The 26,810-nt window shown below is 31.8% G+C and overlaps 1 protein-coding gene across 1 annotated transcript in view; it reads right to left on the reverse strand.

Annotated features, from left to right (window-relative positions):
• The window catches only part of Schip1 (Schwannomin interacting protein 1), a 612,769-nt gene that overhangs the window by 306,590 nt on the left and 279,369 nt on the right, over nt 1–26,810 (reverse strand). The window contains exon 5 of the mRNA XM_076400854.1: nt 114–148. The gene's annotated coding sequence lies outside the window, so the exon portion shown is untranslated. The remainder of the gene's footprint in view (nt 1–113; nt 149–26,810) is intronic.

Genomic DNA, 26,810 nt, shown 5'->3' on the forward strand with positions numbered 1-26,810 from the left:
TGGCAAATAATTACCAAAACGTTATTGTGCTCTGTTATTGATTTTTAAGTTGCTAGTTACTTGTACCAGAGGTTAAGGAACAAATGATAATAGTAATATATGAAGAAACTTACCTTTAGAGACGTATGGACTGTAACTACAGTAAAATCTGAAACAAAATAAAACTGTTAAATTAATTAACTCAATATAATATTATATATCTAAAGTTATGTCTATGTACAACTTTGTATGTATTTTAAATGGATGCAAAACCAAGTAGTATAAGTAGCGAATTAAGTTTAGTACACAACTATATTAATTGGCAACCGAAGGAAATTTAAAAGAAGAAACTGAATACCACAATCACACACTGAAACATAATATATGATGCTATATACTCCTAAAACTAAAACAGATTTGTAAAAAAAGATGATAAATACTACCATCTCTCTGTGAGATATATATATATATATATATATATATATATATATATATATATATATATATATATATATATATATATATATATATATATATATATATATATATATATATATATATGTATATATATATATATATATATATATATATATATATATATGTATATATATATATATATATATATATATATATATATATATATATATATATATTGATTTAGTTGTTTTAAAATTTACCTAAATGACTGCAATATATTATATTAAATATATAAATAAATTCAAGCAAACATTTCCTGAATTTTTCAGAAAAGGTAATGAAGATTTGATTCGAATGATATTTTGCACTTTCACTGCGAGATACCAGAGGTCCAGCCAGGCAGTTATAAATATTAAGGTACCATGCTTTGAGTAAAATCTTAATAAATGATATTTTAAAATCGAATTATAAAAATAAGTTAATTATAAAAAATTATATCATAAAATAATAAAGATATATAAAATACGTTTTTCAAATTTTATTTGGGAGTGAATTAACTCAAACAACCATATATATTATTTATTTGGCAAATATTTAAAGATATTAAAACACATCTATTATTTTGTTAAAGCTGAGCAAAAACCGAGAGGTGCGTGCAACGGTATTTATTTAACCGCAACTTATTAAATTGGGATTTTCAGCAATTAAATCCATCAGCTGCGCTAAAACCGGAGCTAATAAATCTCGCCCCAAAAAGAATACAGTACTTAATTTTCTTGGCCCACCCTGAAGCCATAATTTCGAAAGACAATGTTAGGGAAACGAAGAGTATAATAGATCGTGATTAATTTTCTGAGGGTCAGGCTGCTTCTTCGGTATATTCTATACCAATAACAGTATATTAGTTTTATTATTATTATTAGATTTTTATCATAAATATTTAATGGAAAATACGTATACAAATTATGTTATAACACAGCGCCTTTTTTGAACTCATTCGAAGAGTCCCTTGTAAGAAGTAAGAATTTCATATCAGTTCAAAGCCTTGGAATTTTCATATAAAATTAGAAAAGCAAATATATTCGTTAATACAGATGTTAACTGCTAACATAGATTTGCATAGATTGCAACATAGATAAAATAGTTTTGCATTAATATATGATGAATTAACTATAAGGTAATGTTTAAAATATATGAATAATAGGGTACCATGTCAATTAATCGAATGAATTAAAACACTGTGTCTTCCCTTTTTTATTAAATGATAAATGATATAGGGGTTTAGACAAGGATAATAGTTATATAACAACACTCAAAAGTTTTACTGAATATTCACTGTGAATATAGCTTGTCATGTTGATACCATTATATTTTGTGATGATAATGACTTTATTTTTATGGCTCTAATGCTATTTTAGTAATGTTTTATTACTTTAACAGAAATGTGAATTAATTTTAAAGATCTTTTATAACTGCAAAGTTAAAATTACGTACATTATTAACTCTCAAAGTAAGATTTTTCTGCCAACATTTCATGTTATATTGTTGAAGTTTCCTTTTTACCTATTAGGAATTATCTGGACTCGACAAATTGTTCAGCGTGTTTTTTTGAACCACGATCTTCTGCATTAAGTCTACCGACTGGCCAATCACCATCTCAAGATATCATTCCAGGAGTTATCCTGTCTTACCCAGCCAAACAGGGATATTTATTCCTCGTCGGATTTCAAACTGTTGCCTAGATAAATTCACAATTACAATCATATAGTATATCCATATCAGATTTGAACTATCGTAACAGTAAGATAAATATATATTTTTAAGTTGTGTAATTCTAAAAATCAAACTTCTGCCAAGTGGCATTAATTAATACTCACATACTTTCAATGTCATACATGATGGCATCCATTATGACGATTGAAATTTTTTAGCCCATCTGCTATTCACTGATGATAGGGGCAACATTTGCTCATACTAATATTGACGCTTAAGCATTGTTCGCAGCAATGTAGACTATGCATAACAGTAAAATGAAGACAAGATCAAAACAGCTTTCTGACAGAAGAAGTGCGGGACTCCGGAATATGAATAAAAGAAGAAAATAGTAGCCTTTATGCCTGAAGTAACTGGCTGAACATTCCGGGTTTTATAAGATGCTCTGTATGATAATGATATAATATGATGTATAACTGTGGCTGATCAATGGCAGTTGTGAATCTTAGCGGCCTGCAGTACCTTAAACAGCTTAATGGTTGAGAGGTTTTTACTTCATGCTCTCATGTTCTTTCGCGAAATAAACCGAATAATGTATATTATGAAAGAATATATCACCAAAAAGTGTTAAAATTATTTTATTGGCATATAGCATGTTATAAAATACAGTTTATTTGAATATAATTCTTGAGATCTATACTTCATATTGACTATAATTTATTGAGAATAATACTAGCTGCATCATATATATACGATAAAATATAGTAGATTCTCAAGTGTGCCTCAATGACTGTGAAATTTTCAAATACTCCTGTAAAAATTTCATTTTACAAGCAGCATTGAGTAACAACAATCACATATTCAATGTGGCATGCTGTTACCTGCGCATACTGGTAGTATTCTAAATCAGTCTATTTCATAGAAAATAAAGATATAAATAGGGAAGTCAAATGGGACATAGTATAAAAGCAACTGACAGATTGATTGCTTTTCAGTTCATGCTTTGGGTTAAAATTTTATAAGACATATTTTGGTTATATTGGTTTTTCTATTATGGTGTATAATTTTAATAAAATTTGGTTTTGTAATATTTTTTATAGCATTCACTAAATGTAAAAACAAAGCAAATATGTTGTGTTCCGTGATGTGAAGGTACCAATTTAAACTGCTATAATACAGAAATGGAATTTAAAAGTAATTAATGATAAACTTGTGGGAATCTCCTATAATCTCTTAGATAAGTATAGGAGGACTTGTTCTTTGTATTTCAGACAGAATGATTAGCTTAACCAAAATTTTAATGCTAATTGGAATTGAAATAGTAAGTCTTTCATTACACTTGATAAACATAATTGAATTGAAATATATAAAATGTGTTTATTCACAGATCTTTTAACTTAACCTATTGAAAAAGAAAATATAGCCATATAAGTTCAATATTGGAATCAGCAGGAGTTGTTCAGTCCACATTAGAATCTCCAAAAAGAATTAGAAATATACAGGAATAATGGGTGCCAGGCCAGGCGGTTTCGGTTTAGTGTATTGGTAATCCCAGAGTCCCACATAACCCGGTCCCACTTGTCACTCCAGGGCTAGACTCCGCGATCAGGTATGCGTCATGCATTGCACCGTCTGATTTAAGCCAGAACAAAAACATTTGAAATATTTGTTTAATAATTTCAGTAATTAGGATTGCGAATCGGTTAGATTGGCTTATGTGAGCTTATCAGCATTCTAATGAAGACTGTAAAATGACAAAATGATAATTTTTACAGTCAAATCTGTCAATTTGAATAGTCCTGTAGTAATGCTAAGTTTCTGGTTATGTGTGTAACCTATGTCTGTATTACTAACTCAATATATGCTAACGGAAGGGCAGATTGATGGCGAAGCGTACTTAAGATTTGGATTAACTACGCCTTTCGTTAAAAATCAACAATTTTTTTTACGTAAAAATGATAAACGATTTTAAATTTATTAAATTAATTAACCTTAGGGTTTAAACAAAAATTATATGATAGATCTACCGTGAACGCCACTTATTAAAAGTAAACTAACCCAAAAAGTATATTAAAATAAAATCATTAATTCGCAAATGTTGGATTTTCATTTGTTCTTTTGAGTCTCAATATTTTAACAACCGCCTAACAAAATATTATTGAAATCGGTCAAGCCATGTTTGAGTTTATTGAGTGAGTTAATTCAGTGATTGAAAAAAAATACACAAAAGTTATAAGTATATTACTACTATTCTTATTATGATATTCACGCATCCACATTTCATTAATATTAATGTTCCTAAAATCCCTCCGGCGTTCCCATTAAACATTATTGGAACAAATCGGGTCGGATCTAAAATGAGATTTTTAAATAAAACACCCCCGAAGAGTCTTACTGACACCGTGAAAAGCTGTTTCTAGAGTACGCCAGGTCCAATTTAGCGCCGTTAGAAGAGGGAGAATTTAGATTTTAGGAAAGCCATAAAAGTGAGATCAAACACGATAGTACAAACAACGAAAAGTTATAAAATAAATTCGGATTTTAAATTAGATCGAGATGCACCATAAGCGAGAAAATGCGATCTTTTATGGTCAATAATTTGTACATTTGTAGGGCAATATCTCGAATCTCATCTCTTATGCGGCTTAATTAACAATACAATTGGTACTTAAACAAAATTCAATCAAATATTATGTTGTTGGACTTAATTAGATTATTTACAATTAAATACATATATTGACTATTATTACCTAACTTTCGTAGGAGATAAAATCCATTTCTGAGAAATTCTTAGGTATTACATGCAACTGATGAATCGGAACCGTTATTATTATTTCTAAACAAATAAGAAACTTTAATTAGTCTTCACAAGAAGCAAACTTTAGTCTTGAAATCATTTGTCATTGGTTGTAACAAATGGTAGTCGAAAGGAAAAACATCTGGAAAATAAAATATAACCGGAAAATAAGACTTTAGGCGGCTTTAGAAAGGTACAGTAGCACCAAAGGAAAAACATTTAGCAAGAGATTACTAATAGGAAGTACCATGAGAACAGTAACAGGTTAACTGAAAAGTTCCCGTCCTGAAACATAGATGGCGCTACTAGAATTATATCCATATGTTTTCTTTTGTTAGCCCTAACCCCCAAAACATGGGTGTATAAATTTGACAGGTGTTGAATTATTAGTTTGTGAATTATAGCATTTTGAGTGAAGCAACTTTTGTTATTGTGAAAGAAATGAATCAAAAGGAATTTCGCGTGTTGATAAAATATGGCTTTTTGAAGGGAAAAAATAGAGTTGAAGCAAGAACTTGGCTTGATGACGAGTTTCTGGATACTGCCCCAGAAAAATCAACCATCAAAGATTGATATGTTAAGTTTAGACGTGGTGAAATGAGCAACGAAGACGGTGAATGCTGTGGACGCCCAAAAGAGGTTGTTACCAACGAAAACATTAAAAAACTCACGAAATGATTTCGAATGACCGTAAATTGAAATAAAATAAAATAGAAGACACTCTAAAGATATTAGTTGAAGGTATACATCACATTATTCACGAATATTTGGGTATGAGAAAGCTCTGTGTAAAGTGTGTGGCGCGCGACCTCACTTTTGATCAGAAACAACAACGAGTTAATGGTTTGGATCAGTGTTTGAAGATGATCAAAGGTAATTAACCTGTGTTTTTGCGTCGATATGTGATAACGGATGAAACATGGCTCCATCATTTCACCCCGCAGTCCGATCGACACTCATCCGAGTGGACTGCACATGATGAATCCGTTCGAAAGCGTGGAAAAACGGTGGGTGACCGTTTAAAGGACGAAATCGCCGAAAGACCGCCGCATTTGAAGAAAATGAATGCGCTGCTTCACCAAGACAATGCACCGTGTCACAAGTCAGTGAAAACGATCGCAAAAATCCATTAATTGGACTTGCTTGGAATTGCTTCATCCACCGTATTCTCCAGATCTGGCCTTCAGCGACTATTTCCTGTCATATGGATCTTACATGTGTTCTCAGATCTCAAAAGAATGCTCGCTCGGAAGAAATTTTCGTCGAATGAAGAGGTGATCGCCGAAACTGACAATGCCTGAAAATTTCGAAGAAAAGGACAAATTGTACTACAAAAATGGCATCGAAAAGTTGGAGATGTTGAATAGAACAAAATAATTTTGCCAAAAAAATGTGTTTTACCATGGTAGGCCAGCGACTTTTTAATTGACCTGTTAAATATTTTAACACAAAGCTAAAAAAAATAAAATAATTAGTTGGAAAGAAATAGAACAAGAGAACAATGAATTGATAAACGCAGAAAAAAAAAACAAATGAGAGGGCAATATGCAGGGAAAAAATTGAAAATATCTAAGTAACACGTTGCGAATTAGTGATATATAAATAACAATGGAGTCTCAATAGTGGAAGAAACTATGTCACAAACTAAAATAAGAAAAGAGACTAATTGTAAAATATTTCATATATTTAAAGTGGCAATATCTCTCTTAAAAGAATCTTCAGTAATCATTCATCTGTTCAATAATGAAGTTGATATATCACTTTGCTTCGTAACATATATTCATTAACATTTATAGATATTATAGGTGCACAATTACGATATTTTATTATTCATCAATTCACATTAGAAGCCTCAAAAGTATCGTCATAATAACTAGCTCTTAAAATAATATGACTTTTAGAAAGGATAATTATAGACCAATTAAAAGTTGGCAACAGCACATTAGTTATCAGGCTCATAAATAGTTTTCAAATGATTTTAAATAGAGGGTTGGTGATATATTGATATATTTGTAACCAATTGAAATGCTTCACTTTTCGTCATGAATCATTTCGTCGAAGTATGAACAAAAATTATTTTCATTGCTTTGAAAATGTCTGAACTTTTACCTAGTAAATAGCAGTTCTGGGGCGCTTTACTTTCTTATTTCAATTTAAAGAAACACAGCCGTATATTATGGAATTTTTTAAAAGTGGTGATTTTGATACCGAAGGCACTGAAAGAGTGTTCTGGATAGTTAAACAAATTTGAAGATTAAGATTTGAAGGCATCACATATCGATCTGAGTAAGACGCAAGTAAAAAACGCAGAACATTGGATTAACCCAAAAACCTTTGATATTTTGTGATGTATGAATTGAAGTCAAGAGTCATTCAAAAGCGTATGGTCATATGTGAATTTGAACTTCAACGACAAAATCTTAAAGGTTTTTTTTTGTATCGTATTGTTAATGTTGATATAGACTGTTGTATGGACCTAATATCTCTTGTTGAATTTATTTGTACTGCGCATGCTATGAAAAGAAACTATTATTTTCGCGTGCAATTGGACGTATTTTTGAAAACTATTTCTTGTTGTTCTACAAAAATGTTTACATTACTTTTCAGTCAAGTCTCGTACCTACGTAAATATGCAAAATAAATAGCAATACTATAAAATAAAGTGGACTATAGGGTTAAAATATGACGCACAAGCCAGCTATCTAGCAAAATGAGAAAACCCTTCCGGTGAATCAACAACAGTCAGGGAAAAAATATACTCTTAAAGTGCATACTGTTTTAACAAGAAAGCATAATATTTGGCGATTAAAAAAATGAAAGTCCGCGGCAATATTTACCTGAAACTGAACGTGTTTGTTTCTGCCGAAGGATTTAAGTAATGTCCCGGCGCAGAGAGATAAACGAGAAAATGTAGCTACCCGTGGCACGTGAATATATGGCACCCTTAAACTTAATTGCTGCCAAATTCCTACAAAAAATGTTTCCCATAAACACGAAGTGGGGTTGAATGAGGTAGTTAATTAGTTTAAATAATAAGCTATTCTCGTACCATTAAGCTATATTAAACCGTTGTGTTCGCCCTCAAATACACTTCGAGTTAATTCGACCAAGCCGTGGAATACCGTATACGTCACTGTCAGACACCAGGACAGGCAACGAAATCTCCCCTATCAAGTTAATTATTTACGAGACCCTGTTGTCATAAGTCTCCGAAAATTCTTAATACCGACACCTTACGCACTGTATATCAGAATTGCTACTTAATATAATTGGGTCAGACACAAGACACAAATCCCCGGGAAACTGATAATTAGGGTGTGCCCGAGAACGGTGGCTTAGGGCGTTCTTGTCTCGTTAACCACCATATTTGTCGGATAAAAGCACCGACCATTTGTTCTGTAAATTCAATATTTAAACGAAAATTAGCACCCGATATCGGAATATTGCATATTCGCACTGAACTTCAATAAAACAGTAATTGCAAATTCAAATAGCTCCAATTGATATTATTGTATTAACTTTTACATTATCCCCCTTAAACTTTTTTACTATTTCCCAGAAGGACTCGAACTCGCAACAGTAGGGGGACCGTCCTGTCGTTTTGACCACTACGTCGATCAAGTGACTATAGTCTTAGTTTGATGCGATAAAAAATGTTTAGAGAAGGCTCGCCAATTTTCAAGTAATTTGGTTCAGTAGAACTTGAGATAACATGTCCACCGTCGAATAAAGCAATTTCCAGAAAAACGTGTTTAAAGTTTCGTGATTCCCATGCATTGTTAATAGCCATTGTTAACTAAGCTTTAATATGTACTTTCAATGGCCTAAAAACTAGGGGTTCAGAAAAAATATTAATATCGCTATTTTTGGCTCATATTATTTTGACCTATATATCGATATTTTTATAAGCGGATATGTTTCAATACTTTTTGAAAAAAATTAATTTTGTTTCTTAAAAACCCATTTTATATTTGTTATATAAAATTTTTAAATTGGTATTTAATTGTAAGAGTTTATTCTTATTAAAAAGTACGTAAATTGTACCTTGATGGAAGACTTCAAGAGTCCTTAAATAGTATCTAGATTAGTAATGTTGAGACATTTATAAACACTGCTTTCTTTCTTTTAAATATACTTCACTGAATTACATAACCAAATGATTTGTTTCTTTTGACTATGTGTTTATAACCCTGCTCGAGTATTATCTGGGAGTTGCAGAACTTCGGTATTATTATGAGAATACAGTCTCCTATCACGAAGTCTCTTGATGCCTGTTTTCGATTTTCTTGATTTTCACAGTTGCAGTCGGTAATTGAAGATTTTAGTGTAGGAAATCATAGTATCTAGACACTTAAAACAGATAAGGGAAATTATGTGTTTGATATTTTTATAATGTTACCCATATCAGAACATAATAGGTTCTATATTTTATTATGAGTATTTTTTTGGATAGACAAAATCTTGTTTTTATCAATTTTTGCTGTATTCTTTTGTCAGTTACTGTGATTGTAATTTAGGTTTGCCAATTATAATTGTATAAACAGAAAATAATCACGAACTTAGTATCTGTTTTGATGTTCTAAAAGAAATTATTTCAATACTGTTGATATCTTTGCCTGATGTATGGAAAGGAGGGTTTGAATCATTGGGAGATTGTTATAGATTGTAATTAATGTGTTTTACATTAATTAGAGTATTGAAAGACAACACCCTCAATATGCCATCAATACGAAAATTTCTGGTAAAACTTAGCGACATAGAATGTTACGAAACAGTGATGTCTACTATTATTTCAAGTTTCATATGGGTTCATTTAACTATTTTGTTAAATATCTATAGAAATATTTTTAATTTATATGTATATATATATATATATATATATATATATATATATACATATATATATATATATATATATATATATATATATATATAAATGGCTATATATCATAAAAATATGTAATATTGACCTAGTTTATTTATTTGCCACTCACTTGATTATACTTGATTATACGTATTAGTATAACTGCACTATTTAAAAAGTACAAATAACTGATGCACAGATCATTAATATAAATGAATATATTAAATATTTACTCAGAATATAATATTTTAATAATGAAAGTTCATCTTACAGAGGTATCTCTATAAGAGATTATAACAAAAGCACGCCCCATTTTTCATTCTTTTTATTCGAATAGTTGTTGTTTTAAAGAAAAGTAGAACGTTTGTCCCTATTAAGGCACGCGCACAAGAAAAATGAACTCTTTCGCATATTCCAAGTAGTTTAAGGGCTTTTAGCAGCCACTTACACTGTTCAATTCTGTCTCGAAATTTTCACGTGGAGATCCTTGCCAGCTGCAATAAGTCGTTACAAGAATTACGGGAAGCTTTTAGTGGCACTACGTCATTTAGTAATTGTATATTCTCGTACCAGTCTGAGTGCATCTTGTGTTGATTTTTGAAAGTTATGCACTTTCAAATTTCATATACCGGAGAAGAATTATACGGGGGTTACCGAAACTGAAATTGAAATATCCGTCGTTTATTTTACAATTTTTTATGGTTAGTACACTCGGAATGTTCTTAGGTATATGATCTATTTATTTCCTGGGAGGGCACTTTTTGGGAAAAATTAAAAATGCTGACCGTCCAATACTGTGCAAATACACTATTAGAAAAAAAAATTGTAGAAACAGTGTACAAAATATATATAAGTAATATATACAAAAGTATATATCAAAGTATTTTCCATCACTTTCTACGACTCTTCTATTTTTTGCATTTTGGCAGTTCTTCTTAATTATGTGCCAATCTAGCCCCGTTATATAAATCTAGAGAAGGGGTAATCAGAAGACACTATGTTGGATGAATATGTTAGGTGCGGTAGTACTTCCAATTCGAGCTGCAATGTTGCATTTTTCACAATTTTTGCAACGTGTGGCTGAGTATTGTCATGTAAGATTGTCTCAGTTTTAGCAGTTCAAAATACATATTATTCATCCTACAATATTCCGACAAACCCAAATCGGTAATTAGGATAAGATAGAATATCATCATAAGTTCCTAAAAATATTCAATAGGCTTCGTCATATCAAACAATAAAATTAAGAAACTGTAACTTTGAGCTTCTTTCTACAAGCGTCTGTTTGCACTGAATAATTCAACATCAAATGAAAAACGGTTATATTATTTAGATCGTATTAAAGATGTGTATAATATGTCATAAATTAGAGCCCATCCTAGAAGATATCTAGTCTTATAGAAAATGACATAAATTCACAGCTATGCTTAAAAGGGACTCGAACCTGCAACTATCACAGCCAAGTGTGAACCAACCATTTGCCTTAATTATTGTTACCAGTTACAAAACCGGCTTTATGCGAATATAAATACTACTGAAATTTATTATTACAATGAGAACAATATTATTTACAGATTTCAATGAAGCTAAATTTTTAAATAAGTATACATTAATACAAATTACAATCGTGTGATAAAATATTTTTTAGTGATATTTTAACGGTTTCTTGCGCTACTCGAATCACTGTTACTATTTTAAACGTACTAATTACATGACATAATTCTCTATATATTTTACCTACTCTAACTTGTAAGAAACCCGTGAAATAATCGTTTTACTACTTAAAACTAATTTGTAATAAATTGTTGTTGCTGAACTTCATTAGAAACATTTATTTTCACCACTATGTTCTTTAATATGCATCAATTATACGCATAATTTTCTCATATAAATTAAATGCGTCCTTTAGTCATGGCGATATATTCACACGAGAATGAATACTTTAATTTTTGAAACATATAAGCAGAAGCGATAATGTCAGTGAAATTTTAATTAACCTGATATTTGTTTTATGTACTTATAATAGCTACATTATGAATACTGATCTATTATCTCTGATTGTTCCAACCTACTTAACTAAAAATATATATGTCAATAAGAGATTCGATCCTATTACTTTATTTTTGACAAGCTAAAATCTTAGTCCGCACGGCTACCCGCTGACAACTGTTGAGATTATTGGTTATCGTACTAGGTATCGTAGCTATAAAATTTTATTCTTAGTAGTTTTATTCTTTGAGTATAATCGTGAAAAACATTATAATAAAATACCGTCCTAGCCGTTTTTGCTATTTTAATGTTCTAACTAGATTATTGTCACACAGCGATTATACTTCAATCATACTAATGATCAGGACTTCTTGCCTTCTGGGTTATACTACAATTGGAATGTATTCTTATCTTGAAGTTGTAGTTCATTTAGATATAATGATATATGATAATATGCAGAGAAGGTAAAATAATTATTCTTCATACAGAATGACTTTAACTTTTCTATACAAAACATCTTTTTGTAAATATTTGTTTTCTATAAAATACTGAGAGGTTTACTAATTTTTTAATAGCTATAGAATTAGAAAGAATGAATATCGGATATTGAAGTTAGTTTCATTTTAGTGTACAGTTTACATGATTATATATACTTCCATTATATAGCAAAAAATAATACTTTATGCCAAAAATATCATTACTACTTACGAAGACTTCAACAATTTTAATGTGAAAGACACAATACTCCATGATTAATTATCCTTTTAACATATGATTATTTTAAATAAATTTGTGGTCTTAAACTTCATTTAAATCATAAAATAGTATGGAACTATATCTTAAAATAATGTAAAAATATTCAGTTAAATAAATGTTTTAATATTTACTTCTAGTCGTTGTCGATTGACTTATATTTCCATATTTATATTTATATTTCTTAGTTCTTAATAAAAGTTTTCAGTGATTTTACTATTTAGTACAATCTACTACGCAACTACATAAAATAAAACGGTTTCTGTTCTCTTGAGTCTGCGTCCTAGTTCAGTTTTATCCAAGAATGGCAGCACTTCAGTACTAACATTGGAGTGCAGTCTTTCCTCGTGTATTTTTGATGCCTGTATTCATGTGTATGATGTAATGTATTATCTCTATAACCAAGATCTCGGTGTAAATAATTATTCCTATTATATCTGGGTGCATTCATAACATTTTTCATGGCTTTATTCTGGAATTCATGTCGTATGTTAATATTAGTTCTTGCAGAACATCCCCATAACCGAATTTCATAGGTCAATACAGATTTTAGTATTTGCAGTAACTTATTATGTAAGATTCATTCTTTCAAATACGTCTTTTGTATTTTATTCGAATTCTTTTCTTTTTGATTTATTCCTTTCAAAGATATTTTCCATCAAATAATTAAATATACTGTTCAGCAGTAAATTATTATTGAAAAACATTCAAATTTATTTCAGTAATGACATCGATTTATGTAATTTAACATCTCAGCCAATGTTCCTTCTATATATTTACAGACTGAATTGAATAAAAATTCATAAATTTCAATTTATCCTTTCCACTGTTATGCCTTTCAGCCCAGCGTAGTTCTTTTTCTTTTAAGGGCAGGTTATAAAAATGCCTTGTCTAAAGCATAAAAAACCAGTGAATTTTCTTTATGAGGCTCTTTTCCTCGTAGCAACATAAAGTACCCCTTGCTTTTCCGGATCCACGCCCCTCGCCCCCCTTGGCCCCATAAACGATTCCCGAACGATTCCAATCATCCCTTTGAGTATTCACGGATGAGCATTTTTTAAAACCGCCACCGAGAAAAAAGAATTTCAAAGTATAATCCCCCCTATTGTTGACATAATGTATGGCAGAGGGAATACCAAAACATATTTATCTTCCCTTTCAGGTGGCGCCTGTACTTTGAAATGTGTTGACACTTTCGGAACGAGTCTATTTTTTTCTGGTACGCGGGAGATCTTGCGGCAGGAGGAAGGCCTTTTGTTGTATAGAAAGTGGGTTGAGCGAGGTCGATGACGTTGCTGGTGTTCTCTACTATAGTTTTGTAATTAATTGTTTGCTAAAACAATTGTTCCAAAATAAGTTTCGTTTATTTGAAAAATTACTGATTGTTTATAAAAACAAGAAAATAAAAAGAAGTAATTTATAAACAGTATCGGCTATAAAAACAAAAATAATATACATTTTGATTTAAATGTTATTGTTTCATTTTTGAAATATAAAAATGAGGTGGCATATATTAAATATATTCTATTTTAGTCTAAACCATATTCTTAGTTTTAACCAATCACTTTTCACAATCATACAGGAACAACCAGGTCCGTATCAGTTGCGCTATATCACACCTACCATCTGAAGAATCGGCCAAAGAGATATAAGTAGCCATTACACCATCAGAACATCGGCCCGCCTTTGGTGGCCTTACAGACTGAACCTCGATTTGTGAAAATAACCCACGAACTAGTAGTCTTTTCAAAGCAAAGTAGTAGGCTAATTCGAATAATATTTTTACAATTATAAATAATATAAATAATATAGTCGGTTTGGTTGGCGCAGTGGCAAAGGCGACAGGACGGTCCACCTTCTGATATGATAGTTGCGGGTCCGAATTCTGCTGAGGCATGCTCGCCAATTTACGTTTGTGATTGTTTAATTTTTGTGTTTGCCCTAGGCAAGGGTGTAAAATCCGACAAGGAAAATGATCCCAGTCGCGCCAGGACCGAATGTCTTCTAGGATGATTTTTAAGTTGGTAACTCGACAGTCGGTAGGCTTAATGCCGAGGACTGTTATTCGGAGCCCACGTTAAACTATAGGTCTAGTCCAGATACAGTCTAAGTTGGTGAAAGTAGACTTTACTGATACTATATGCCGCTATTATTAATATTACGAGCTGGTTGTTAATTTTTATTTGAATAAATCACTTCAATCATGTATGAACAATAAATTGAATATAGTATGTATATATTGTAAATGCTATCTGTTACGATAAATATAAATTAAATAACATGAAAATGGTAAAACGAAGTGTTAATTAGGATAATCACTCAGATGGTTGAAATAAGGTTAAAAATGAAACAATAATATCATTATTAATAATAGAAGAGCGAAAACACATGATGTCGCGGTGACTTTAATTGGATATATCTATCGAACTGAATGCTCAATACTTTAACAATTCGTTTGACAATGAATGACCTTAAATACAATTGATACAAGAGCGTGAACTTTTATACAATATTTGTCGATGTCAAAAAGGGATGGACTTGTTTTTGGCATCAATGTATAACTTACAACAGACAAATAACACAAAAAGTGAGTTTCGCCATTTCTAAATGCGGGAATATTTAACTCAAATATTCTATACCTAAAACTTTAACTTTAAAACATTACGATGCGGATATCGGACGATATGATAATAGACGGAAAAGTTTTGCTGAAAATTACGACAAAAATTACATTTATACTTAATATAATAACTGTTAAGCCAGGTCAGAATGATCACTATTATTCCAATCGTATTACCTTCCTTAAGAAAATACAAATACCGTTTATGTAATTTTTACTTTAAAATAATATAAAATATTAAATAAGCTTAAATGTGTAGCGACCTTGAATCATGTCGAATTTTACATCTTGAATAGAGGCGTACAAAATACCCAGAAATTATCCCAGATGTTGAACACGTGCAGGATGCCAGCAGCGACACGATGAATGTATTAGGTTTTACTTAGTTTATATCATCTTACATAATTTAATAAATTAAAATGGCTATCAATAAGTCGTTCTTAATAGCTTTTGCTCAATTTGCTGATCGATAAGTACAGTTCTGACAGATCTGTTAGTGATAGACAGTTCGCAGTCTATCTTTTTCTAAGTTTCCATATCTATAATACCCAAAACTTGATGACTTGTACTTGTACATAGTTAATTTGTTTTACGTTGACAATGTATATTTCTCATATATTTATTTATATGCTAACATATAGTGGACTTATATATCTTAATACCAATTAGCCTATAATTATTCATTCATTAATTGTGCGGATTTTTGGTTAGTTAATTTTGACTTAATGATGCCTTATCCTTTTAATAAATTCATTTACATTATAAAGGAAATGATTGGAAGTTTTGTAACGCGTGCAGAACAAAACTGTAATTGTGAAAATGTATACTTTTGATTTCCCATTTTCTGTGCCAACATTATGGACAGAACAGAAAAATCATGTAGGTTATAGCTACTTTTCCTTGTCGGTATAATTCCCAAAAACAGCAGAGATAAATAACCTGATGTTTCGTCATTATCGATGCCAGTTCCAGGTACGGAGAGTGATGCATTACTATTTTGTACAGGTACAACTACAAAAAATGCCTAAGAACTTCGCCTTCATCATCAGCGCGTAATGAAAGCGAAGGCACTGATATTTGAAAACCAACACCTGAGGAAACAGCAGCATGGACATATTTTTCAAGTGTTGTCACAAAAAATCACATTATAAGCACGTAATCAACAATTTGTTGCAAAATTACCACAAGATTGAAGCTCGAATGTCTCTCAAAATACATTTTCTGCATTTGCATCTTGATTTTTTCAATATTCTTTTTCCACAAAACTTGGGCGACACGAGCGACTAATAAGGAGAGTGGATATAGCGAATATCGAGAAGTGATACCAAAGATATTGCGACGAATACGTGAAACAGACCCCAAGCAGTATAAAACACTGTTTATTTCTGATGTATACTTTTTAATATAATAAATGGCCGTTGGTGGTCAAAATTAGTAAACTAACGAATGTATCGAAAATTAAAAATACTGGAAACGCTTATTTGGATTGCGCCCTATTATTTGCATTATAAACAGTTTGTAGTTGCTCTGATCCAAAACCCTGTATATTCATGTAAATATAATATTATATAATAATTAATATTATAATATGTGTTTCTGTTCCTATCAATTTCATAACTGGCGCAGTCCATATGATTGAGGGGAATCATAAATTTCTGCTCTTATGAATTCATTCAATAAACCGCAGTCAGCTGTTAAAAAAAAGGTTGATATTGGGTAAAATTTCTCAGTTCCTCTAGGCTTCCTTAAAAAATCTTAAGTTGAGGAAACATTTCTTAACTTGGTCTGATGAAATTTAAGCCGAACCTTATAATTCACGCATATTCGTAATTCACGAGTACGCAAAATCAAAGATGAATTGAACTAGCTCAGATAGCAGGGCAGATGGGTAGCTGAAGGAGCAGGGCTATTGAAATTTGAGGATATCAAACTACTCCAGCTATTTTATCGAAATTCTGGTGAATATAGGACAACTTGGAAGAGAATGGGAGAGTGGCAGATAAAGGTGGTAATCGATACTTATGAAAATTTTTTTTAAAAATGATGGTTGTCCAGGCGAGAAAACAAGCAGCTACTATTTTTGTTCTTCAGTTTTTATATTACGTGACTAATACGGTACTGGATATTCTAAAAAATGTATTAGTGTATCAGGTATAAAATCACTGTCTGCTATATAATTGGACAAGTGAGGTATCTAAAATATAAAGTTTTAGTCTACATTAGAATAAGATTAGATCCACAGAATCCATATATACCTATAAAACCCATGATTTAAGAATATTTTGGTAAACTTAAGCATCAAGAAAGTATCGAAGACCAAACGGCAATCAGACCCGTTAACGACTGAACTTTACAACGGTGACACGGCCACAAACTCTTCCTAATTACGCTGCAGCGGCAACCGACGGAGTAAGAAACTACCAAACTTGTAGTTTAACTAGTTAAAAGTTTAATTTTAACTTAAACTCGATCAAGACAACTTGAGCATTTCCCGGCAAAAGTTGTTTTGGAGTAGGACAGACTAGGAATTTTCAAACAGTAGTCAGGTAGATTGGTGAGACGCGGCGGAAAGCCATCTGCGATTTTTCTTGTTTTAATAATATACGATGCAGCTTAGTATCGTAAAATGTGTTGCCTGAGCGAGGAACATCCACTAGGATTTACGTTATTTAACTTCCGGAGATATTTATATTTGTTTAACATGAGGAAGGCACGATCTGGGTAATCGAGTTCGAGATGAGACTTATAGTACACTAAATGGCAGTTAGAGAATAAAAGGTACAAGGAAGTTAATTTCAACCAGTTAATATATTAGGGTAAATTATATGGCTCTGTGAACGGAGGTAAAGCGAAATGAAACAGTGGTGTTTACATTATGTGACCGTTATTTAAAAATGTCGATACCAGACAGAGTAGACTGTATCTCTAATCACTTACTTCAGATAGGCATGAGATAATGGAGGCTCCGTCTTGCCAAAAAATTTGTTAGAAATATAACCATTTTTACTGTTAAATATTTAGTTGCTGCGGTTTTTAATGAAAATAATTTCAGCGTGTTGCAGCTGCACTGAATATTATGGATACGGTCATTAAAATAGTTCAAAAAATAATAAATATCATCTTGGATTCACCGAGAAAAAACGGACCTCATACGATGCGAAAGAAAATATAAAAAAAATAAATATGACATTTATGAAAGCAGTTATTCTCCTTAATCTATTTTGCGAGAAACATAGTCAACTTTACAAACTCAGGTAGAATTTTCATCATCACAAAGCAACAATCAAGTCATAACAGGTCAATTGAAAAGTCCCTGGCCTAACACATAGACGGCGCTATCACAATTAAATCCATATGTTTTTTAGTTAGCCAACCCTCAAAAGATGCGTGTATAAATTTGACAGCTGTCGGATGATTAGTTTGTGAATTATAGCATTTTGAGTGAAGCAACTTTTGTTATTGTGAAAAAAAATGGATAAAAAGGAATTTCGCGTGTTGATAAAAATAGTGTTTTAAGGGAAAAATATCGTTGAAGCAAAAACTTGGCTTGATGCCGAGTTTCCGGACACTGCCCCAGGAAAATCAACCATCCAGGAATGGTATGCTAAGTTAAGACGTGTGAAATGAGCACCGAAGACGGTGAATGCAGTGGACACCCAATAGAGGTTCTCTAAAGATATCACCTGAATATCATATCATATAGACATCATTTCATTCACGAATATTTGGGTATGGAAAGCTGTGTGCAAAGTGGGTGCCGCACGAGCTCACTTTTGACCAAAAACAACGACGAGCTGATGATTCGGAGCAGTGCTTGAAGGTGATCAAGTATAATAAACACGAGTTTTTGCGTCGATTTGTGACAATAGATGAAAAATGGCTCCATCATTTCACTGCGAAGTTCAATCGACAGTCATCAGAGTGGACTGCACACAATGAACCCGCTCCAAAGCGTGGGAAAAGGCAACAGTCGGCTTGCAAGTTTATGGTATGGTATTTTGGAATGCGCATGGAATAATTTCCATTGACTACTTCGGAAAAGGAAGGACCATCAGGAGCGACTATTACATAACGTTATTGGACTGTTTGACGGTTTGGACGAAATTGCCGAAAAACGGCCGCATTGGAATAAAAAGGAAGTGCTGCTTCACCAAGACAATGCAACCGTGTCACAAGTCAGTGAAAACTATGGCAAAAAAATCCATGAATTGGGTTTAGAATTGCTTCCTCATCCACTGAATTCTCCCGATCTGGCCCCTAGCGACTATTTCCTGTTCCCAGATCTCAAAAGAATGCTAGCTGGGAAGAAATTCTCATCGAATGAAGAGATGATCGCCGAAACTGATGTCTATTTTGAAGCAAAGGAAAAAACGTACTATAAAAATGGTATCGAAAAGTTGGAGGGCCGCTATAATCAGTGTATCAACCTTAAAGGGAATTATGTTGAATAAAAAAAAATAATTTTGCCAAAAAAATGTGTTTTACTATGGTAGACCGGGGACACTTAAATTACATAAATCTTTTTTTTGAAGGTATAATATTTTTTCTGGATATCTAGAACATAATATATTGATATCTAAAAAACAAAATATAGATATAGGATTTGTAAAAGTTCCGAATATTGCTATCGACTTAGTAAGCTACCAATATTAATATGTATTTAGTAACTTTTTGTGCTTCCATTCATGCTCTACTTCATGCTCTACAGTCATTTGTGCGTATCCTAAAACGAAGTCGTATTTTTATTATTCCGTGGATATGTGCCAGTAGTAGCGCGAAGCTCGGATAAACGAACAGCGTACGTGAAAATCAATATTATGTAACGACATCCTGTCTCAAAGAGACTTCGTACGGATCAGTTATTCGAGAGAAAAGGAAAAAAAGGAGAGACATGTAAGACAGCAACAAGGTTATGTTTGAGACTGTCCTGCTTTCTTTTCACGTCCCGGCTATTGTTCCACTTCGCCAGTTTGGCTGGGGTCAACCGTTGCCGGCTTAAGTAGGACTTTTAAATTCGTACACGTAAGTCGAGGACGTGTCCCGAATGCAACTTACAAGGATCAGTTGTGTTTTTCTCTTTCTGTTGTTCCATAGTTTCTTTATTGCTTTCGGTGGGCCATTTTTTCCAACTCATAATATACGGCTATTGCGTGGCAGTTATAAAGCGCCATACAATAACCGACCAAGTAACAAAAAGAAACGGACTTTTCGCAAGAAATCTATTCATATTCAAATTGCCCTGTTAGGTTCCGCATAAAATGAAAGATATAGCAATACCTAGTTTATTACATGCAGTGGTCTGTGTGGTGCACTATTTATAAGAGAAAACATTGATTCATTGATTGATAAAATATTTACATGTAACATTAATTATACTAAAGTCTCCTTTTTACCAATTAGTTTTTATATAGACTCAACCGGCTGCTTAACGCAGGCTTCGAATCACTATCATTATCATTAGGCCTACGGACTGATGAGCGGCTAACTTTAAAGATCACTGGCTGGACTGGTTTTCCTTGTATAACTTTAAACATTTATTTAAGGATAATCATAACCACAATTGATTACAAACAGTAGCAGTAGAAGATCCCTTTGTCGCGTCCACAAAGACGTCTGATGTAGCTAATTATTGTATTTTACAGTCCCCACAATGAATATATGCATTCCCGCTGTAAAAAGGAATAAATAGAAAGAAAAGAGATGAAATCTGCCTATGCATGCATTCAAAGCAAGAGGACATCAATTCACAAACAGTTCAAAATATATGGTTACTCCATATAGAGATAAGAATTGTTGGATTATATAAGGTTATACAAATAAATTATACAGCACCAGAGATTTCACTGAAAAAGAGAATTCCTCTTAATGAATCAACGTTTGTTCATTCAGCCTATCTGGTCACAGTGAGGTTGAACCATACAATTTATCTTATAATCGATAAGTGGAAAACGATCACTGTAATACGAATCTGATATTTTTAATGAGCTTTCTACTTAGAAGAATTTTTTTGTCTAGAAAACTAGCCAATTAAATACTGTGAATGCCTTATGGCTGTTATAATTTTCAAAGTCCTGTTAAGAACAGAAACTCCTAAAAAATATGTTATGGGAATATTTTGTTATTGCTAAAAGGGAAGGTGTTAAAAGAACTGTGACTAAAAATCTTTCAAAAAATTGAAAATAAAAAGGACATTATTTAAATGGGGTAAAGAAAATTCACGAAGATCTCCAATAGAATTTTCAGATACACCTTGTAAAAGCATATAATAAAATTAATACAGATTTTTAATTGAACTTGTGTATATAGACGATACTTACATATCGATACTTATTATTCAGAAAAACAAGAATATGGAATTGTTGGCTGTATATTTCCTGAGAGTTCGTAATATAGCACTGTTTTTATATCCCACCAGATGCAGAGCAACACATACATGGGTGATTTTCCACAAAAGGATTTTATTGTCGAGTAATCAGTGAAAAGTTTCGTTGTTATGTTTACTGATATGAAATATTATTGAGGAATTCTTCTCGTGACATCTCCACTTTTGTCAATTGTTATACAATTTATGAATAATCATTGTTAATAATCATAATTTATTATTAATATTTTTAAAGTTTACTTTTTAGCTAGCAGGAGTGGACCTACTGCTTAACGTGGGTTTCGAACCACGGTCCCCTGTGTATTGGCTGCCCCTACACTTGTTAATGGTCTACAAACTTAAAGACTCAGCTTGGTTACTGGCGTGACTTTACTTTTCGTATTTTACACTGTTACTTAAAGAGATTGAATTATTGTCTTGTAGATTGTCTACTATAATAATGCCTTAATGTTAGAATATCTAAAACTACAATATCGGTTTTATAAAATTTTTTCCTACATCTATTCTGCTGCATATACGTCTGATGTAGCTAATTATTGTATTTTACAGTCCCCACAATGAATACATTCCGCTATAAAAAGGAATAAATAGAAAGAAAAGAGATGAAATCTGCCTATGCATGCATTCAAAGCAAGAGGACATCAATTCACAAACAGTTCAAAATATATAGAGTAAGGAGATAAGAATTGTTGGATTATATAAGGTTATACAAATAAATTATACAGCACCAGATAGTTCGTAATAAAGCACTGTTTTTATATTCCAGCAGATGCAGAGCAACACTTACATGGGTGATTTTCCACAAAAGATTTTACTGTCGAGTAATCAGCGAAAACTTTCGTTGTTATGTTTACTGATATAAAATATTATTTTTCTCGTGACATCTCCACTTTTGTCAATTGTTATACAACTTATGAATAATCATTGTTAATAATCATAATTTATTATTAATATTTTTAAAGTTTCCTTTTTAGCTAGCAGGAGTGGACCCACTGCTTAACGTGGGTTTCGAACCACGGTCCCCTGTGTATTGGCTGCCCCTACACTTGTTAATGGTCTACTAACTTAAAGACTCAGCTTGGTTACTGACGTGACTTTACTTTTCGTATTTTACACTATTACTTAAAGAGATTGTATTACAATGTCTACTATAATAATGTCTTAATATTAGAATATCTAAAACTACAATATCGGTTTTAAAAATTTTGCCTACATCTATTCTGCTCATCTATTCTATATATATATATATATATATATATATATATATATATATATATATATATATATATATATATATATATATATATATATAATTGGCTTAATAAATAAATCAACTTTATAAATCACACAATCTAAAAATATATTTACTCAGTTCTAATCAATTGTTTCCTATATAGGTGAGATCTAAATTAAGCGGGCATAATTCGGCTCAAGGATGGTGGCCTGCTGAAGTTCCAATAGCGAAAACTATTAACTCGACTTATTGGACCTTTACGCTAAGTAACTGTCTGGTATTTATCGGATGTTGAACAGTCGCCCGCCGAATTCCCCTCTCTGCACCGAGTCGTGTTTAAACGGTTACGAACTCAATAATGTCGAAAATTAAGGGGGGCTGCCTTTAATGAGAGTCGCCGATATCGCTTCATTCGCAGTCCCCACCGCCCTTGACAATAACAGAGCGAAAGGCTCTGCTAGCGAAATTAAGCCAATATTTTAGTTTGTAAATTCGTTTTTGATCGACGGTTAATTTACGTAACCGACTGAATAATGATCGACAATATCGGATCATTTAGAATTTCATTTGTGATTTTAACTCGATTGAAATTTAAGAGACCTATAAAAAATAACGGAGATGTATTTGGTCATTTATATATCCCATTAGTTTTTGGTTTCCCAGCTTCTAATGAATTGATTATGCACCATTTATTATCGACAAGGCAAAATCTTATTTTGGAATATCATCTTAGATCCGAAGAACTGTCTCCATATAAGCATTTATAGTTCTTAAGTAGATGTGTAGATTATTTTGTTGATGACTAAATCAGATCTTGATGTCATTAATATTATAAAAAGTAAGGCATATGAGTTTTTTACAATTTACATTCACATTTAAAATAATGTTTAATATACAAATATTTTTGGTGCTTGTTTTATGTTTCTGATTGAATGCATTCGACGGCATAGTACAACAAAAATTTACAACTGAAACAGATTTACAGTTATCATGTTGTATCTTATGACATGTGTGAGATTTGGTACAGACGTCTCAAAAGTGCCTCAAAACTTTGAACATGTGAAACTGCAAGCTCTGCTAAATTAAATCTATGAATTTAACAACAACGTGCAGCTCAGGAGATCAGGTACGCGAGCAGCTTGTTCATTAGATGAGCAAAAATTAAATAAGCCAACACACGAACTTTTACAAATTATAAACTTAATATTTATGACTATGACTATATATTTTAATATATTCGTTCAAGATTTTCATGATGCAGAATTTGTTATTTAAAGTGTGTCGAAAAAAACGTGTATATCAAAATATCAGAAAAATATGCAACCTAATGTATAAATTATGTCGAATTAATTTTTAGACCAGCAGTATTTTGTTCAAAATAGGGGATCAAAACACGTCACAGGTAGTAATAACTTGTAGCAAGGTTGTAAGTGTGACCGAAGAATAATAAACGAACTATAACTTTTCCTGTTCCTATCGCTTAATGAGAGATTACAAGGTATAAATATGGTGAGTTAATGAAAAAATAGATGCTGTTCCATATCCGAATGATTTCGTTAGTTATTCGATCAATTCTATATAAAAATATTTTAGCATGTACTTTTCCTATCAAAAATTATGAAGAGTATATGAAAACTACACCTCCAATAGTCGGTAAAATATAATAGAAAAGCCTGTCTAATCTTTCAGATTGGTTGGTTTTGGTTTTAATGCATAATATTGAGTAGCTGGAAGTGGGGTTGGAGTGATCTGTTGAGTGGATTGATCTTCCCAGTCACGTTTTGGTTTTGTCGAAGAAGAAAATAAAAATTTCTAGTATGCAGGATGATTTCTACAAATATGATTTATAATGTCTAGCTGTATTTATACTATAAAATTTAGAGCTAATTATCGCATATATTTTTACATATTCAATTTTGTGTTTCTAAGATCAGGAGCTAATTCGAGAGGAAGTAATATATGCTTAAGCACCAGAAAATCATAACCTAATTTTAATTATATATTATCATTGAAACTTATATATAAAGCTATATAGACCATCGCAAGTGACAATTACAACATCATCACATTTATTTTTGGAGATGATACAGGTGCAAATGATGAATTGTTGTTGATTTATTGACACACTTTGAGCCATATTTCTGATATTTCAATTCATCTAAAAATTGGCATCAATGTTGAACATTTCCCACTCGAACATGGTTTGACAGCTGCTCAGAATCCAGAGTCCATTTATGAATGCTTAACGCTGTCACTACTTTTAGCTTCTGAATTAAGAGATTTTGTAAACAAAGCGTTCATTTAAAGAATAATTGTTCTCTGTTTGGTAACCGTTCGTACAATATTTTTTTTTATATTTTAAAGTCTCCTTTTACCAAATATGGGTTTATCTGGACTGGGCCTAAAGTTTAACGTGGCCTCCGAACAACGGTCCTCAGCATTAAGCCTACCGACTGGCGAGTGACCAATTTTAGAAATCATTCCAGAAGACATTCGGTCTTACCCAGCCTGGTTACTGGCGTGCCTGGGATCATTTTCCTTGTCGGATTTTACACTCTTGCCTAGAACATTCACAAATTTTAACAAGCACAAACATAAATTTACGACCATGCCACAGCCGGATTCGAACCTGCGGCTATCGCAACAGTAGGAGGACCGTCCATCGCCTTTACCACTGCGCCACCAAGCCGGCTTCGTGCTATATTGAATATATAAACTAATACCTTAATATTTCCTTTATGGTATATGACCTGATGAAATTTAAATAATACTTCAAACACTGTGTAAATAGTCACCAAAATAAAACTTCATTCTGAGTTACGTTCAGATAATCTGTCTTCAATTAAACCAGCGCCACTACTAAGGATGCAGAAAAAATATCGATATATCGATAAATCGATATTTTCTGAAATAAAAATCTATATTATTGGTCGATATATCGATACATTGATATTTTGTTTAGCCGATATAACGAGGTTTGTTGAATTTTGGCACTTAATTTTAAAGGTAAATATTTCGATACACCGTCACTACTAAGGATGCAGAAAAAATATCGATATATCGATAAATCGATATTTTCTAAAATAAAAATCTATATTATTGGTCGATATATCGATACATTGATATTTTGTTTAGCCGATATAACGAGGTTTGTTGAATTTTGGCACTTAATTTTAAAGGCAAATATTTCCTCTTTTTTAGGCTAATATTTCACTATTTATATTTATTTTCTTGAAACTATCGATATATTTTTTTAAAATATCGAAATTTTTTATACTTGTTGCAAAAAATATATCGATATTTTTTTCTCCGATATATCGATATTGTTTTCGGTGGCCAACACCAGCCATTACTAAAGGCAACAATTAACCATTAATAATACCTGTTATGATGTATTTTGAATATAATCTGATTCCCTACTCAATTTAAATAGCTCACTAGCTAGCAGTAGTAGTAATCAACCTATTGAGCTACTTACATTTTTTGGATTGTAAAAATCAAAGTAGCGATATAACAATGTTTTGATGGAGCACTTACATTGATGATACAGTATAATCTACACATGTCTGTTAACTCACGCTATAGATTATTAATGATGTTAAAACCTTCAAGTCTTTATTGGAAAATTCATTTTAAGAGATATGTTAGAAATAGATAGATATATAAGAAACTATAAAATATAGATAAACCTTGTGCCAGTTTTTTTAATGAATGATGGATAAATAGTCAGACATTTAAATTAACTAAATGAAAATAAATGAAGGTTACTTTCTAGTTACTCAGTAATTCTAATTCGTCCTCTGAAAATTCGACAAAAATTGAAAGCTTAGTCGATGAAATCTAATACACCTATTTTTAATATAAAATTAATGCTAATATCGTAAATTAGTAGGTATGTTGATTTTGGTTTTGTATATTGTTAAAATAAATACATGTAAGTTTCAAATTCTGGCACAACACACATCCCAATGTTTCCCCTTCTCTTCTGTATTTGCTCAAGACAATCAAAAATAACAGAGAAACGTAAACAGAATTTGTTTGTCATGTAAATCAGTAGAATGC

The sequence above is a fragment of the Rhynchophorus ferrugineus genome, unplaced genomic scaffold, assembly GCF_030347505.1.
Source record: "Rhynchophorus ferrugineus isolate W39M unplaced genomic scaffold, kcgeb_rfMv2 rfM3, whole genome shotgun sequence".
NCBI classification, from domain to species: domain Eukaryota; kingdom Metazoa; phylum Arthropoda; class Insecta; order Coleoptera; family Curculionidae; genus Rhynchophorus; species Rhynchophorus ferrugineus.